The sequence below is a fragment of the Ziziphus jujuba genome, chromosome 2, assembly GCF_031755915.1.
Source record: "Ziziphus jujuba cultivar Dongzao chromosome 2, ASM3175591v1".
In the NCBI taxonomy this organism is placed as follows: domain Eukaryota; kingdom Viridiplantae; phylum Streptophyta; class Magnoliopsida; order Rosales; family Rhamnaceae; genus Ziziphus; species Ziziphus jujuba.
Window position 1 is genome coordinate 15243649 of NC_083380.1, and position 18778 is coordinate 15262426.

An 18778-nucleotide genomic window follows, 5' to 3' on the forward strand; every position below is an offset into this window, starting at 1 on the left:
CAAAGTTTTTGGCATGTCTTTTATTTGTTTGACAGTGTTATTTATTTGACAAATATCATGCTTCATTGATTTTTCTTTCCAAAACATTATCTTAAAAAAAATTTCCATGCATGAGAGAGCCTTTTCACTTATGGATCCATCATCTTTCATCCTAAAACCCCTCATCACCATCTTCATCTTCTCTACAGCTTTCTCATCAATATCTCACTACAGCAGCAGCGAAGAAGAAGGACTCTATGTGGAGTGCGGTCCTCCCTACGATTGTGGTGACCTTAAAACATTTCCCAACCTTTCTAAGGAACTGATGTCAGACCCCGATCCTCCGGTCGGCAAGGCTTCAAGATTGAGTTCCTTTTGTATAATTCTAGAACTATTTCTATAATAAAGAAACTAAACAAAGACACACAAATTTATCGAGGTTCGGTCAAAATTGGCCTACGTCCTCGTTGCTCAGGTGTTGATTTACAAGCTTAGTTATAGACCCTCTAATGGAGGATTCACACAAGAATTCCCAAAGCCAAAAGCCAAAAACCCAATACACCCATTCAGTCTTCGATCTCCACAAAGATCTCTCTTAAACCTATGTTAAGAACACAAAGAAAACAAGAAAGAATGGCTCTCAAAACTCAAAGGATTCTTTTTCACACATAGCTCTATATACGGGTCTACAACCTTTCTCTCTTTTTCCCTCTCTGTTTTTCTATATCTAATATCTGAAGAAGAAGACCAAAATACATATATATGTATTTCTAGAAACAACAAAATGGTGCGTTCAATTAATCCCAGCAGCTCTAACGTGGCAAGCAACCTGTGAAATAACTTTCTGCCCTTTATTAACTGATGTGGCAGCAAAGTGTTGTTGTTTTGGAACTTAGAAATCTACTATTCTTTCTTTCTTCTCTGACCAGCAACTTGTAAACACATATATAACTGATCAGATTTGAGGATTATTTTACTCACATATCTTCACCTAATCCTCAAATCATCATCAGATACAGAAATTTACAACACCATCCCAGCAATCTTCAACTCTCACCAAGTTCAGCCTACTCCTACTCTGAGCAAGCTATTGCAGGTATTAAACTTGCTCACAGGCAGGACTTTAGTTCCCATATCAGAGGGATTAAATTCAGTTGGTATCTTCTCCAGTTGAAAGACTTGTTGAGTTACCATGTCACGAATGAAGTGGTACTTGACTTGAATATGTTTAGACCTCTCATGGATGACAGGATTCTTGCACAAATGAATTGTACTTTGGCCGTCAGAGTATAACACAACCTCTCCATCAAGCACCTTCAACTCCATTAGCAATCCTTTAAGCCAAATTGCCTCCTTGGCAGCTTCTAGTTGCTATATACTTTGCCTCTATTGTTGACAATGCCACAATTGGTTGTAATTGAGATTTCCAGCTTATGCAATTCCCACACAAAGTAAATGCATAAGATGAAATGGACCTTCCCTTGTTCCTATCTCCTGCATAATCTGAATCTAAGTAACCATTAAGCTCAACCCTCTCTTGATTACCTTTTTAGATTAATCCTTCATACAAAGTCTGCTTCACATATCTAACCAACCATATCATACCCTCCCAATGCGTTTTACCCGGATTGGCAATATATATGCTAAGAACACTAATAGCATGCGCAAGATCCGGCCTTGTACAAATCATTGTATACATAACTGAACCAACAGCATCAGTTGAAAGTTTGAAATGTCCTCCAAGTGGAACATTTACCACCTTAGCATTAACCATAGCAAATCTAAAATGTCCTTCAAGTGGAACATTTACCACCTTAGCATTAGCCATAGCAAACCTTGAAATAACTTTCTGCAAGTAAGAAGTTTGCAGCAACTTCATCTCTGATTTTCTCCTATCTTTAGCAATTGATATTCCTAAAATCTTCTTTGCTGCCTTTAGATCCTTCATATCAAATTCAGATTTAAGCAACTCCTTGACTGATTGTATTACCTTCAGATTTGGACCAGCCACTAACATATCATCAACATATAAAAGAAGATAGACAGCTCTATCACTCATAGTATCCTTAAAATATAGGCAACTATCAAAACCACTTCTTATAAATCTAGCTTCTATCATAAAAGAATCAAATCTTTTGTACCACTGCCTTGGTGATTGTTTGAGACCATATAATGGTTTCTTAAGTAAGCACACAAGCTCTCCACCTTTTTCTTAACTTCGAAGCCTTGATGTTGTCTCATATAGATGGTTTCTTCCAATCTTCCATGTAGAAAGGCTGTCTTTACATCAAGCTGCTCCACTTCCCAATTAAACTGAGTTACTAAGGCCAAAATGGTTCTTATTGTTGTGTACTTCACAACTGGAGAGAAGATCTCATTATAATCTATTCCCTCCACCTATGTAAAACCCTTAGCCACAAGTCTGGCTTTAAACCTCACTAGTTCAGCACTTGTAATACCTTCTTTGACCTTATAAATCCACTTGTAATCTATGATTTTCTGATATGTAGGAGCTAATACTAAGTCCCATGTTTTATTCTCATGCAGTGACTTCATTTCTTCTTTCATAGCTTCAATCCACTGAGTTGCTTGCTTAGACCTCACAGCCTTCATATAAGACCTTGGTTCATTGTCTACCAAGTCTTGATATGCAACCAAAACATAAGCTATATAATCTACATAGTTGTACCTCATGTTGGGTTTAATTTGCCTCCTTGCTCTATCTCTAGTTAACAAATAACCAGGTGATGCGACTAATCTTTGATTCGACCTTGGAGACTACTGTACCATTTGCTCTTCAATTGTGTCTTCATCAGAAAGTGATGTGGCTGGTGTCTTTGATCCAATTAATTCACTCTCTTCATCAGCTGGCTGCCTCTCAAACTCATCAGCACCTTGACCATTATCATCACCATCTTGGTTCTCCACCTAAGTGGATAATTCAAGCTGTTTCTTATCCAATTTGTGCTCAAATTATGTACCTGCAGGGTTAATAACTTTGCAAGGTATTGTATTTTCATCAAATATCACATCCTTGCTTATTATGACTTTAAAACCTGAATTTTCTCTAACCCACAACCTAAATCCCTTGACACATTGAGCATAACCAAAGAAAATACATTTCACACTTCTAGGTTCAAGTTTTCCTTCAGATTGGTGTGCATAAGCAGCACAACCAAACACTCTAAGATTGTTATAATCTGGTTGCTTTCCAGACCAAACATGTTTAGGGGATTTAAACTCTAAAATAGTAGATGGAAACAAATTAACCAAGTGTATGACAGTCATAATAGCTTCACCCCAAAATAAATTTGGCAATCCAGAAGACACAAGCATACATCTTACTTTGTTAAGCAGTGTCATTTCATCCTTTCAGCTACACCATTTTGTTATGATGTGTGCTTTACTGTTCTATGCCTTAAAATACCATGGTTTTTACAAAAAATATCAAACTCATTATTACAAAATTCCAAACCATTATCAGTCCTTAAAGCTTTAACAAGTTTATTAGTTTGATTGTCAACAAGTAACTTCCATTCTTTAAACTTTGTAAAAGCTTCATCCTTGGATTTCAACAAATAAATCCATACCTTTCTAGAATGATCATCAATAATAGATAAAAAAAAAATATATCTATTTCCACTTTGAGTTTGTATTTTGGCAGGGCCCCATACATCAGCATGCATATAATCTAAATCAAATTTACCTTTACTTGTACTCAAGTTAAAACTCAACCTGTGTTGTTTTCCTAAAACACAATTTTCACAAAGATCAAGTTTGCTGATCATATCCTTGCCAAATACACCTTGTTAATTCAAATAATACAAGCCTTTTTCACTAATATGGCCCAATATATTATGCCACAGATTTGTTTTATTCACAAATGATCCGACAGATGCATTACTAGAATTAATAACAGTTTACCAAGTAAAACATACAAGCCATTTTTCTTAACACCTTTCATGGCAACATATGCACCTTTAGTAATTTTCATTACACCATTTTCAGTTTTGCATGAATAACCAAAATCATCAAGCATTCCAAGAGAAATCAGATTTCGTTTTAAACATGGTACATGTCTCACAGAAGAAAGAGTTTTCACAATGTCATCATACATTTGTAACTGAATATCACCAATGCCAACAACTTGGTAGGACAGGTTATTACCTAGAAGCACTTGAACACCATCACACTTAGTGTAGGATTGAAAGGAATCCAAGCTTGGACACATATGAAATGAACAGCCAGAATCTAATACCCACTCGAGCAGTTTTGTTCAGAAGTTACAGCAAGAACCTTTGCAGGGTCTGAATTAGTGGAGACTATGGCCAAGTCTCCACTTTCTTGGCCGTTTTGTTTTTCATCTCTTTTTTTGTTAAAAAAACTCTAAATGAAGTGACCTTCTTTCTTACAATAGAAACATTTCTTACCTCTAGGCCTAGACTTAGACCTGTAATTGTCTCTAGATTTACTTCTATGGTCATTATGACCCTAACTTCTATTGACACTCCTACCTCTTACATTGAGTCCTTCCCTTTTGTTTTCAGATTTTAACTCTAAATCTCTAGACTTTAGGGCACTCACAACTATTTCTAAGGACAACTCATCCCTACCATATTTAATTGCATTTTTGACCTTTTTATATGTTTCTGGCAAAGAATTAAGCAATATCACAGCATTATGTTCATCACTAAAGACAACTTACAATAAGCAAGATCTAAAATCAATCTATTAAAAGCATCAAGATTGGCATCTAAGTCTTTAGTAACATCCATTTTGAAGCCAAAAAATTGTTCAAGCAATAAGATTCGATTAGGGAGTGATTTTACCAGATAGAGTTGTTCCAATCAGGTCCACATTTAAGCCGTGGTTTGGATGTCATCCACCTTCCTTAGAACATTATCTGAAAGATGTAAGATGATTGTGCTTATGGCTATTTCGTCCATCTCCATCTTCTTTTCTTCAGTAATTGACTCAGAGAAGGAGTTGTCAATCGCTTTGGCCACCTTCATCTATACCAAGATTACTCTCATTTTCTTATGCCATAAAAGGAAATCACCTTTCCCGTTGAAGACCTCCAATTCCAACTTGGCTGACATTGTTGAAAATTGAAAAGAAAACCCAATTGCATAATTAATTTGACCAAGAATCGAAAGTGAACCCAAATTGCAAAAAGACACGAATCAGAGAAATGTTCCCCAAGATTAGAACACAAGCTCTGATACCACTGTTGTATAACTCTGGAACTATTTCTATAATAAAGAAATTGAACAAAGACACACAAATTTACCGAGGTCCGGTAAAAATCGACCTATGTCCTCGTTGCTCAAGTGTTGAGCTTTCTGCACTATGTAAATGTAGTGTTTACAAGCTCAGTTACAGACCCTCTAATGGAGGATTCACACAAGAATTCCCAAAGCAAAAACCCAATAACCCAATACACCCACTCACTCTTCGATCTCCATAAAGATCTCTCTCAAACCCACGTTGAGAACACAAAGAAAACAAGAAAGAATGGCTCTCAAAAGTCAAAGAATTCTTTTTCACACATAGCTCTATATACAGATCTACAACCTTTCTCTCTTTTTCCCTCTCTGTTTTTCTATATCTGATATCTGAAGAGGAAGACCAAAATACATATATATATTTCCAGAAACAACAAAACGATGCATTCAATTAATCCCAGCAGCTCCAACGTGGCAGGCAACCTCTAAAATAACTTTATGCCCTTTATTAACTAATGTGGCAGCAAAGTGTTGTCGTTTTGGAACCTGGAAATCTCCTCCTCTTTTGTCTCTAACCAGCAGCTTGTAAACACATATATAGCCGACCAGATTTGAGGATTATTTTACTCATAATGTCGAAACATCAAACAGCTTATTAAAATCAGTGGTCAAAGGTTTCATGTTTTGGACATCAAAAAACCAGTTAATATAATGAAAATTGCGAGAACGGATCTATACGGTACTCTCTGCATCGAAAATGATTTTGTTGCCATCACCTTGAACTACACTCTCTTTGATTATGCTCCAAACGTTGAAAACCTGACATTGATTTATGGCTGCCAAAAACTACCTCTTTCAAATAACTTTAGTTGCAACTTAAGCAATAGGGCCATCCAGACCATTTACTATGACACAGATGACCCATTTAATGATACCAAAATTCTTTCTGAAGCTCGTGGGTCATGTAAACCTCTCAAAGTTCCTATTTTACAGAGTTCTAAAGATGTGAACAGCCCTGAGGTTGGAAGAGAAGAATTAGATAAAGCTGTGAAAGAAGGTTTTGATGTAGATTACAACTACCAAATAGCTTTTCCGTGTAAAGGATGTGAAGGGTCAGGTGGGAGATGCGGATCTAATGTCACCACTAATGAATTCCTCTACTATTGCCATAAAAGCAAACCCCAACCCATAATGTGTCGCCCTGGTATGCTCATGTTTCTTTTTTATTTTATTTTATTTTATTTTATTGCTTTGTTTATATATATATATATATATATATATGTATGTATATATAGTTTTAGCACATTTATAATAATACTACGCATTAATCTCAAGAGAGTCCAAATAAATAAAGACAGAAATATTGATGCTTAGTAAATTTGTTTATCTTGTTTATCTGTTAGACTGTTACTTTCTTGCTATTGGTACTTATTATATGCTGATATATGTAGTATTAGTTGCAAACTCTAATTTGGGCAAATCAAACTCCAAATGATGGAATTTTACTATAGCTACTAGGACTCTCCTCCACCATTTTCCATTAGTTCTCTGTTTCATTAACCAATATTTAGTACTAACTTGTAATGTAGTTATTTGGTCTTTAGTCTTTACCAAACAATAGCTAAAATCGACTCCAACTGAAAACTAGCTTGTAGATATTTTCTAAGCTACAGAGTTTAGACAATTGGGTTTAATTTGATTAAATATGGCTCTCCTTGGTCATTAGAGTTTTTGGATGTTGAAGCTGTTTTACCTCTGTGTGTGTGTGTGTGTGTGTGTGTGTGTGTGTGTGTGTGTGTGTGTGTGTGTGTACTCTTTGTTTGACTAGAGAGAGATAAAACACTCTTAGTGAGATGATCCAATCCTTGTAATTTGTTTGGCCCTACAAAAGCATGATCAAAAAGTATGTGTGTTTTAATTTTATTTTTTATAGACAATTGAAGTGCGATTGGTTGGAATTCTTTCCACGCCTGCATCGTTGAACATGTCAACCATCCAACGAATATATATAACAATTTCTTCATTTAGTTGTTTTTGACCATCCACGTCAACCTTTAGAATAATTATTAATTACTGGCACATCAAAACATAATCATATTTTTATTTATATTAATCTGTGTACTTATTAAAAAAATCCCATTTATAATAAATACATATTATATATTATATATTCATATCAGAGTGTCATGTCATCTATATACATATATGCAAATTTTTTTTTCAAGCTTGAAGTTCTTTATATACAAACATTATGGTATAATGACATTGTGTGTGTGGTTAAGTTTTAGTTTTATTATATATTGTTAACCAATTATTTATTAAAGATTACTTAACAATTGCAACCTTCAAGTATGAAGTTTATTCAATTAAAAAAATAAACTGGTGACATGTTTATTTATTTATTTACTTATTTATTTATTTTTATCAATGTTTGAAAATATTAAACTGATGACTTGTTTTATTTTACTCCCAACTTATGGTATAAAAAACCTGAACAAACTACCTTAAAAACTGATCTATAGTTATATACTACCTAGATATCAACATCCTCTCTTCTAAGAAATTTCTTCTCAAAGTTGCTTAATTGCCATATGCACATTGCAGAAATTATAAATTGTTAGTGTAATGACACTTTTGTTGCTGTCATAAGTTTTTTTGTAATGGTTAGTTACTGTACATCCAGCTTTTTTGCTAAAACATTGTTGTATTAGGTAGCCAAAGTATTGCTTTTTTTTTTTGCAGTATGATTATTGCAGTGTTAGGTGAAAATTAGGTGGTTTGCTGTTTATGTAAGCTTGTGTTTCTATGTTTTATCCAAAAAATGAAAAGGTGTGTTCAACACACCAGTTCAAGCTCCTTTCTTCTTCCCCTTCCTTTTTGCTGTGTTTTTGTCTAAAATCCTACAAATGGTACAGAAACATTCCTTCTACCTTTTCTTCCTTTTTTTAAATGGCTTCAACTCATTTTTCTGCTCCATCACCTTTTATATTTTCTGGAGAAAATTATCCATATGGTCTATAAAGATGAAAGCTTACCTTCAAACTTTTGACTTGTGGAAAGTTGTAGAGACCAAGAGAAACTCTCCCCCTTTGATAGCAAATCCCATTATTACTCAAATAATGCAACATAGTGAGGAAGTTCCTAAAAATTTTAAGATTTTATCTGCCTTGCATGCTGGGATTTCAGAAGTGATGTTCACTAGAATTATGGCTTGCACTACAACTAAAGAGGTCTGGGACAAGCTTAAAGAAGAGTTCCAGGGAAGTGCAAGAATAAGACAAATGCAGGTATTGAACTTAAGGAGGGAGTTCGAAACTTTAAGAATGAAGGATTTTGAGTTGGTAAAAGACTTCATTGACAGACTCATGAAGGTAGTAAACTAGATTAGAACTCTTGGAGAGAAGTTAGGAGATAGAAAAGTGGTGGAGAAAGTGCTGGTCAGCTTACCAGAGAAGTTCGAAGCAAATATCTCATCCTTGGGGGAGTCAAGAGACCTGAATCAAATTTCTTTGTTAGAGCTTGTTAATGCTTTACAAGAAATTGAACAAAGAAAATCTACAAGACATTTAAAAAAAAAAAAAAACTCAGAAAGTGTTTTTCTAGCACTGCAAAAAGCTAAGGCTCCGGCAAATAATAACCAAAGGAAGTAGCAAGGTGGAGGAAGTAAAGATAAAGGAAGATATGGTGCTGGTACAAGCAGAGAGGGTGAAAGAAAGAAGTTTATCAAGTGCTCTCATTGCAAAAAGGATGACCATTCTGAAAAATATTGTTGGTTTAGGCCTAATGTTCAATGTAGAGCTTGCAAAAAACTTCAACATGTTAAAAAGGTATGCAAAAGCAAAGGAGGACCAGTACAAGAAGCATATCAGGTACAAGTTGGTGATGAAGCATGGCAAAGTGAGGAAAGGCTGTTTGTTGCTACATGCTATACAGAAAACGATAGCAAAGAAGCTTGGTTGGTGGATAGTGGCTGCACTCAACATATGACACATAATGCTGATCTCTTCAAAAGGTTGGATAGAAGCTTTGTTTCCAAAGTTCAAATTGGAAATGGAGACTTTATTCAAGTTTAAGGCAAAAAAGATGTGGCTGTGGAAACTTCAACAGGTACTAAACTCATTTCAAATGTGTTATGTGCACCCGAAATTAATCAAAGCTTGTTGAGTGTGGGACAAATGCTTTAGAATGGATATTCTTTGAATTTTCAAGATAAGTCTTGCACAATATATGATCAACATGGAAGTGAAATTCTAAATGTTGGAATGAAAGATAAAAGTTTGGTAGTAGAATGGAATTGGCAAAAGAGTGAAGTTCGAGCCTCGGAAAAGAATTTTATCCAAGAACATGATGAAATTTAGGAGGAGATCGATACAAATGATGAAGACGCTATTGGAATCTAAGGTACAAAATCCTTTACTGATGTATATGAGAGAAGCATTCGAGGTACAAGACCTTTCACTGATGCATCCGAGAGAAGTGTCTGAGGTACACCACCCCTGTCTGATGTCTGAGGTACAAGTTGCTGATGAAGCATGGCAAAGTGAGGAAAAGCTATTTGTTGCTACATGTTATCCAAAAAGTGATAGCTAAGAAGCTTGGTTGGTGGTTAGTGGCTGCATTCAACATATAACACATGATGCTGATCTCTTCAAAAGGTTGGATATAAGCTTTGTTGCCAAAGTCCAAATTGGAAATAGAGACTTTATTCAAGTTTAAGGCAAAAGAGATGTGGCTGCAGAAACTTCAACAAGTACTAAATTCATTTCAAATGTGTTATATATGCCCAAAATTAATCAAAGCTTGTTGTGTGTGGGACAAATGCTTGAAAATGGATATTCTTTGAATTTTCAAGATAAGTCTTGCATAATATATGATCAACATGGAAGTGAAATTCTAAATGTTGGAATGAAAGATAAAAGTTTTGTAGTAGCATGGAATTGGGAAAAGAGTGAAGTTTGAGCCTTAGAAATAATTTTATCCAAAAACATGATGAAATTCAGGAGGAGACTGATACAAATGATGAATTCGCTGTTGGAATCTAAGGTACAAAATCCTTGACTGATGAATATGAGAGAAGCATCTAAGGTACAAGACCCCTATCCGATGTCTGAGGTACAAGACCCTCGACCGATGTCCGAGGTACAAGCCCCCTGATCGATGTCTGAGATACAAGACTCTTGACCGATGTCCGAGATACAAGACCCCTGATCGATGTCCGAGGTACAAGACTCCTGACCGATGTCCGAGATATAAGATCCTTAATTGATGTCCGAGGTACAAGACTCTTGATTGATGTATATGAGAGATGCATCCTAGCTTTGTGTGATCCAATTACTTTCTATGATGCAAATCAGTTCGAGACATGGAGAGAAACCATGGAAACTAAAATCAATATGATAAACAAAAACAAAACTTGGGAATTGGTGAACCAACCTCAAGGCAAAAAAGCAATTGGAGTGTAGTGGGTCTTTAGGACCAAACTCAATGCAGATGGTACTATAAACAAGCATAAAGCAAGATTGGTAGCTAAGAGTTATGTGTAGCAACCAGGTATTGATTATGGAGATATGTTTGCACCAGTTGCAAGGCATGAAACAATCAGATTTCTAATAGCTCTTGCTGCTTAAAAAGGTTGGAAAGTTTACCATTTAGATGTGAAATTTGCATTTGTAAATGGTTACTTGCAAGAAGAAGTGTATGTTGAACGACCTGAAGGCTTTGTTGTTCAGGGAAAGGAAGACAAAGTTTATAAGCTGCATAAGGCTCTTTATGGCTTGAAACAAGATCCTATAGCTTGGTATAGCAAAATTGACTCACACCTTATGGAGAAGGGATTTAAAAAGAGTGAGAATGAGCCTACCTGGTACGTGAAGTCAAGTTCAAATAATGAAAAATTGATTGTTTCTCTATATGTTGATGACTTATTTGTTACACGAGGAGATTCACAAAGTGTGTTGGAGTTCAAATCTGAAATGCAAAAAGTGTTTGAAATGTCAGATTTAGGAGTGATGAACTACTTTCTTGGCATGAAGATATATCAATCTAGTTATGGCATTTTCTTATCCTAAAAGAAGTATGCTATGGAACTACTCAAAATGTTTGATATGGAGAAGTGTAATCCAGTTGACACTCCAATGGTTTACAATCAAAAATTTGAACTCGAAGATGGTGATGCCAAGATTGAAGTTTCATTTTACAGAAGCCTTATTGGGAGTTTGCTGTATTTATGTAAATCTAGACCCGACATTATGTTGTTTGTGAGTTTACTTTCCAGATTTATACATGCTCCATCACATATGCATTATTCTGCAGCCAAAAGAGTGCTAAGGTACATTAGAGGCCCTATAGACTATGGTGTTTGGTTTTTGAAGCAAGAAGAAGGAGCAAGCTGATAGGTTATGTTGATAGTGATTGGGCTGGCATCATGGAGGATTCAAAAAGTACTTCAGAGTACTTATTTTCTTTTGGTTCAGGTCCTTTTTCATGGAGCTTACAAAAACAATGTTCAATTGCCTAATCCACAGCTGAAGCTGAATATATTACTACTGCAGCAGCTTCAAATCAAGCTTTATGGCTAAGAAAGCTGTTTGTGGATTTGATGGAAAGGCAAGAAGAAGGTACAATTATATACTGTGACAACAAGTCTGCAATTTGCATTGCTGAAAATCCAATTCAACATTGAAGAATAAAGCATATTCCAGTCAAATATCATGCTGTGAGAGAAGCTGAAACAAATGGTGAAGTGAAACTAGTTCATTGCAGGTCTGAAGTCTAACTTGCTGATATTTTAACCAAAACATTGCCTAGAAACATGTTTGAAACATTAAGAGATGATTTTAGTGTTTCCAGTAAAAGTGTCAAAGAGAAGTGTTAGTGTAATGATATTTTTGTTGCTGTTATAAGTTGTTTTGTGATGATTAGTTACTGTACATTCAGTTTTTTTGCTAAAACACTATTGTATTAGGTAGCCAAAGTATGGCTTGTCTTTTGGCAATATGACTATTGCAGTGTTAAGTGAAAATTAGATGGTTTACTATTTATATACGCTTGTGTTTATTTGTTTTATCCAAAAAATGAAAAAGTGTGTTCAACACACCAATTCAAGCTCCTTTCTTCTTCCCCTTCCTTTTTGCTATGTTTTTGTCTAAAATCCTACATAAATTCTTCTTGCATTATTTCTAGTTTGGTAAACTTTATGCTCATATGCAATCCTTTCTTTGCTGGAAATATTTGTCATTCATTAAAGTTTCTATATAAATATATATATATATATATATATATAGAGAGAGAGAGAGAGAGAGTGTGTGTGTGAGATATCATTTTCTGCTGCCATTTGTTTTCAGTATCTGTAACACTATGTATTTTATTATTTTGATCGGCATGATTCTGCTTCTATCTCTTTTGGTTGATGATTGAGAATCTGCTTATAAATTTTATTGTGGTGTTTTTAATGTTCTAATTCTTTTTCTTTCTGTTAATTTATTGCAGAAGATCCTACAAATTGGGAAACCAAGATTATATTGGGTAATATGCTAATTATCCTCTATCCGTATCTTATTTGTCAATGTATGTTATATATTCTATTCTTTCCTTGATGAACAATTTTAGTTGCTGTCTTTTGGGGATTTGGCGTTAGTAGTTTGTGTCGTCCTTGCTAATCTAGCTAATATATGGCGGTATTGTTATAATTGGTATTGGTGGAAGTAGGATTTTGCCTATTATAATATGCCAACTAAATAACACGTTAAGAAATAGAATATTGTCGAGTCTCTTTCATTTCTTTTGACATGTGCTTTGCATTTTGTTTTTTATCATCATCATTGATCAAATCAAATTTCCCTTCCATCTCCAATTTGTCTGTTACTTCACATACGGACTTAATTTGCTCTCTTGTTATCATCGATAGTTTTGAGGTCCCTTGTTACACGTTAAAGGAGTTTCTCTAATTGTGAGATTGTAGATTTTTGTTTTTTTTATTGGACAGGATAATTCTTTTAATAAGATTTGCACTTGAATTGGATAAAATGAGTTTTTTACAGAGCCACGAGACGTCCCTTAAAGACAATTATGGGAAAATTTTGCTTATTTTCAGCCATCATCATAACCTTATTGTTATCCTTATTATTGTCTGACAATTTATTTACTTTAACCTGAATCAATTGCTATGTCTTTTATTTATCTTACAGGTGTTACTGCTGCAGCAGTTGCAATTTTTCTGGCCTGTGTTATAATTTGCGTTGTTAGATGTAGGAAATCATCAACAAAGTTTTTCTCAAAGATGACTAAATCCGATAAAGATATTGAAGGTTTGGTTAAAAATTATGGACATCTGAACGTAAAGATACAGATTCTCCGAAATCAAGCGAATGACCATATCATTCAAAGAGAAATTAGGTCACGGAGGTTATGGTGATGTTTACAAAGGAAAGCCACTTTCAAAGAGAAATTAGGTCACGGAGGTTATGGTGATGTTTACAAAGGAAAGCTACTTGATGGGCATCTTGTGGCTGTGAGAGTCCTAAATGAATCTAAAGGAAATGGTGAAGAATTTATCAATGAAGTTGCAAGCATTAATAGAACTTCTCACATAAATGTTGTCACTCTTTTAGGATTTTCTTTAGAAGGTAGCAAAAGAGCTCTCATTTATGAGTTCACGCCTAATGGATCACTTGAAAAGTTCATATAAAATGATAATACCTTGAATACCACTCCACAATTGGGATGGGAAAAACTGCTTCAAATTGCCATAGGGGTAGCTCAAGGACTCGAATATTTGCACCGGTGGTGCAGCACAAGAATTCTGCACTTTGACATTAAACCACATAACATCCTCTTGGATGAGGATTTTTGTCCCAAGATTTCAGATTTCGGGCTTGCTAAACTCTGCGCAAGGGAGGAAAATATTGTTTTGATGATGGACCCTAGAGGGACAATAGGATATATAGCTCCAGAAGTATTCTATAGAAACTTTGGAGAAGTTTCTCACAAGTCTGATGTTTATAGCTAAGGAATGATGATTTTGGAGATGGTTGGAGGAAGGAAAAACATCAAGGCTGGAGCGAGCAACACAAGTGAAATATATTTTCCATATTGGATTTATAATCATCTTGAACTTGGAAGTGGTCTGAGATTGCATGGAGTAGTGGCAGCAAAGGAAGATGAAGTTGTTAAAAAGATGGCTTTAGTGGGTTTGTGGTGCATTCAAACAAATCCATCAGACAGCCCATCCAGAATAAAGTGATTGAAATGTTGGAAGGTAGTTTAGAAGCCTTGGATATTCCACCAAAGCCTTTCTTGTCTTATCCAAGATCGCCAGAAAAATGTTCCAGTACCACATCATTTTTAGGATAATAAATAGTGTATCTATATTACTTTTGTAGTAACGAAACTCTCTGTTAAAGAAGGATAAATGTGATTTTCTTTTACTCTTCTTTCTAGTCAGAGCTCTTACTCATCTTGCAGTGCCTATGGGTGGTTGGCCTCTAATTTATGTTCGTTTTCTATACAAATATTTGAGTATGAAATCGATAAAAAAAATAAATAAATAAATTTCTTGTTAAACGTATAAACATATCTACCTATATGTACCTCTACAGTTTCTAAACATTAAATTGAAAATCTAATGATAGACGCAATTTTCAAATGAGTCTTCATTAAGTTGGGGATTTTTTTCTTTTGGATTTTAGATGTGTTAAAATGTAAGATCCCGTCTGATAACAAATTTATTTATTATTTTTTTGTTTTTTTTTTTTTTCTAAATTATGTATAGCTTATATACTTTAATTGTTTGTTAATATTAGTTGATGATAGTTAGAGATTACCAGACATATCAATTAATTACAAATATTAAAAAAGGAAAAAAGTTAAAACGAAAACAAAACCAATACAATTTTTAATTGTGTTTCATTTTTCATTTAGGTTTTTTTCTCCTTTTATTTATAATTAATATAAATATCTAACTCCTATCAACTAATATTAATATATTATTAAAATAAACAAATTACATATAATTTAAAATAAAAAAACAAAACAAAAAATAAAAAATAATTTTTTTATCAAAGAGTGCCAAAGAGAATTGTAGTTATTCAAGCTTTATCGATTTTTTTTAAGAACTGAAGGAGCCAAATTTTGTATTCATAATTTTCAAGCTCATCTATCCAACATTATCGGTCATCATAAGCCGAAAACATTCTGGAAAATGGTGATGGAGATAAAAAATAAATTGTAAGAATCAGTAACAATGGTCACACTCTATCAATGGGGTCCAGCAACCTTAATAAATTATTATAGTTGACCATAAGATTGATTACACTTCTTATTTTAAGAATTCTAAAACATCAACTTGATTTCCATCTTCTTTCCCTGAAAATCAGATTGCTCTTTCTTTTTCTTTTCCTTTTCTAAAGCTTCAATTAAAAACTTTTAATAGTCATTTGTTCTTCTCCACCATCAAAACTCTCACTTCCAATGGAGTCTGCACGGCTCTTCCCACTATTTTTACATCTCATCCTTGGTTTCTCAATCTTTACATTTATTCCGGTGTCATACTGCAAGGATAATGGACACCAGTTTAACGAGTGCAGTCGTCTCTACGAGTGTGGAAACCTCACAAATATTTCCTACCCTTTCTGGGGAGACAACAGACCTGAATTTTGTGGTCTTCCAGGCTTCAAGCTTGAGTGCAAAGACAACCAAAACGCTTTCATACAAATCAATTATCTAGATTTTCGGGTTCTGAGAATTAACCAACTTAACAATATAATGACCATTGCAAGGTTGGATCTGTGGTCTATTCCTTGTTCTCCCAAACTTATAAATACTTCTTTGAACTACTCTCTTTTCAATTATTCTCCAACTGTTCAGAACCTCACTTTATTTTATGGTTGTCCACTTCTATATCCTGAAGAAATCCGACCTTTGACAAACAATTTTACATGAACTCTTGATGTTGGCAAAACAGAGACTGTTTACTATGCAAATGATTCTTCTCCAATCAATTTGTGGCAACAAATCCTTAAACGATGCCGCGGTAATATTACACTTCCAATTTTTCGTACCGCCCTCAACAGCTCTGGGAATGAAATGGACAAAGTCCAGGAAGCTCTGAATCAAGGATTTGATGTAGAATACAAGTCCTACAGGAAGGTCTGTGGAGCTTGTGAAGGATGAGGTGGGAGATGCGGATTTACAAACACCACAAAACAGTTTCTTTGCTATTGTTATGATGGACTACATAGTTCATTGTGTCCTGACACTGTTACACTTGTCTTTATGTCTCTCTTCACAGATTTCTTGATTGAAAAAATAAAATCATATAAGTTTTATTAGTCTAACAACATCAAAAACACAGACTTCCACAATGAAAAGGGAGCTGAAATATTAATTACTAGATATGCCAATACATTTTTCTGCTGCCATATTAATTCAGTCTGTCATCTCTAGCCTGCATTAACCTTTTTTATTTTTTATTTTTTTATCAATGCATTAATTTTTTTAAGTCTGATTCATTTATGTAATTATCCATGCTAGTCATATAAATCATTAATCCTTCTACAGCGTTAACTCAGCGTTTTCCATGTAACTTATTGGAAGTATGCATCTTAGACTTTAGTTTACCGCATAAAGAAAACAGAGTATAGAAAAATACAAAAGGGAAAGTGTTGTTTTGATTTTTATTTTCATTTTTGTATTGAGTTTCTTTTTTTATTTTTTATTTTTTTATTTTTATTTTTGTTTTAGCTTTAGGTTCTACAATACGTTTAGTAATTTCTGATTGCATATTGATGTTATCTAGTGTTCTAAGAATAGTTGGTTTTCTAATTACACAATAATCAATGCAGGAAATACTTGGGGACATTGGAGAACAGCGGTTGCAGTGGGTAGTATACTAATCATCTTCTGTCTCTCCCATAATTCTTTCTTTATTATACATTATTAATATTCACGTATGGACTCAAATTTTTGCTCATGATATTGAAATTTGTTTAATTTAGTGTTTTTAGATAAACCTCTTCGGTTTTCAATCCATGATATAAAGTTTCTAATGAAGTAGGTGTGATAATTATTTTATAATAGTGGTAATGATAGTAGATACCGGATTTTGCCTCTATTGATAATTTTTCTCTTTTATGTATATCCTTCTTTACGTTATTAAAAATGATTGGCCTTTTCAGCTTTGGACAAAATCAATATCAGAAATAAATGTCAAAACTTTGAACTGGTCGTGGTTATATTTCTTCTATTTTTTTTTTTTTTTGTTTAAAAAATTCTTTATTATTTTTTTAATAGAAAAACAATTCAATGTTGATCATCATCATCTCTTTGATTTATCTTACAGGTGCTACCATTGTTGCAATTTCAATATTGCTGGCCTGTGGTATTTTGTTCTATCGTAGAACAAAATCAACAAAATCTTTTGAACATCTTGAAGCTATCATTAGAAGTTATGAGCATCTACCAATAAAAAGATATATATTCTATGATATAAAGCAAATGACCATATCATTCAAAGAGAAATTAGGTCAAGGAGGTTATGGTGATGTTTACAAAGGAAAGCTACTTGATGGCCGTCTTGTGGCTGTGAAACTCCTCAATGGATCAAAAGGAAATGGGGGCGAAGAGTTTATCAATGAAGTTGCAAGCATTAGTAGGACATCTCATGTAAATGTTGTTTCTCTTTCAGGATTTTGCTTAGAAGGTACTAAAAAAGCTCTCATCTACGAGTTCATGCCTAATGGATCACTTGAAAAGTTCATATATGATGACAATCCCATGAAAATCACTTCACCCTTGGGATGGGAAAAAATACTTCAAATTGCTACAGGGGCGGCTCAAGGACTCGAATATTTGCATCGTGGTTGCAACACTAGAATTTTTCACCTTGACATTAAACCACATAACATACTCTTGGATGAGGATTTTTTCCCCAAGATTTCAGATTTTGGGCTTGCTAAACTTTGCACAAGGAAGGAAAGTATCATATCAATGATGGATCCTAGAGGGACGATAGGATATACAGCACCAGAAGTATTCAATCGAAACATTGGTGGAGTCTCTCACAAATCGGACGTTTATAGCTATGGAATGATGATTTTGGAGATGGTTGGAGGAAGGAAAAACATCAAGGCTGGAGCAAGCAACACAAGTGCAATATATTTTCCACATTGGATTTACAAACATATAGAAAATGGTAGCGATCTTAGATTATTGCATGGTGTGGTGACAGCAGAGGAAAATGAAATTGCAAGAAAGATGGTTTTAGTTGGTTTGTGGTGCATTCAAACAAATCCATTACATAGACCATCCATGAAGAAAGTGATTGAAATGTTGGAAGTAGTTTAGAAGCCTTGGACATCCCACCAAAGCCTTTCTTGTCTTCTCCAAAATCACCAGAAGAATGTTCCAATACCACATCAATTTTATAATAATATATAATGTATCTAGATTACTTTTGGAGTAACTAAACTCTTTGTAATAGAAAGAACAATGTGATTTACTTGAGTAAAGCTTGACATAAATACAATGTATTAAATGGCTTTTTCCTCCCCCCTGGAGTAAACCTTGGCATGATGGGT

The 18778-nt window shown here is 34.3% G+C and overlaps 2 pseudogenes; both read left to right on the top strand.

Moving 5' to 3' along the window:
• The first annotated feature begins 11284 nt into the window (after positions 1–11284).
• LOC107418739 (LEAF RUST 10 DISEASE-RESISTANCE LOCUS RECEPTOR-LIKE PROTEIN KINASE-like 2.5) lies at positions 11285–14678 on the top strand (annotated as a pseudogene).
• Positions 14679–16286: 1608 nt separating this feature from the next.
• Positions 16287–18628, top strand: LOC132799283 (LEAF RUST 10 DISEASE-RESISTANCE LOCUS RECEPTOR-LIKE PROTEIN KINASE-like 2.4; annotated as a pseudogene).
• Positions 18629–18778: the final 150 nt, after the last annotated feature.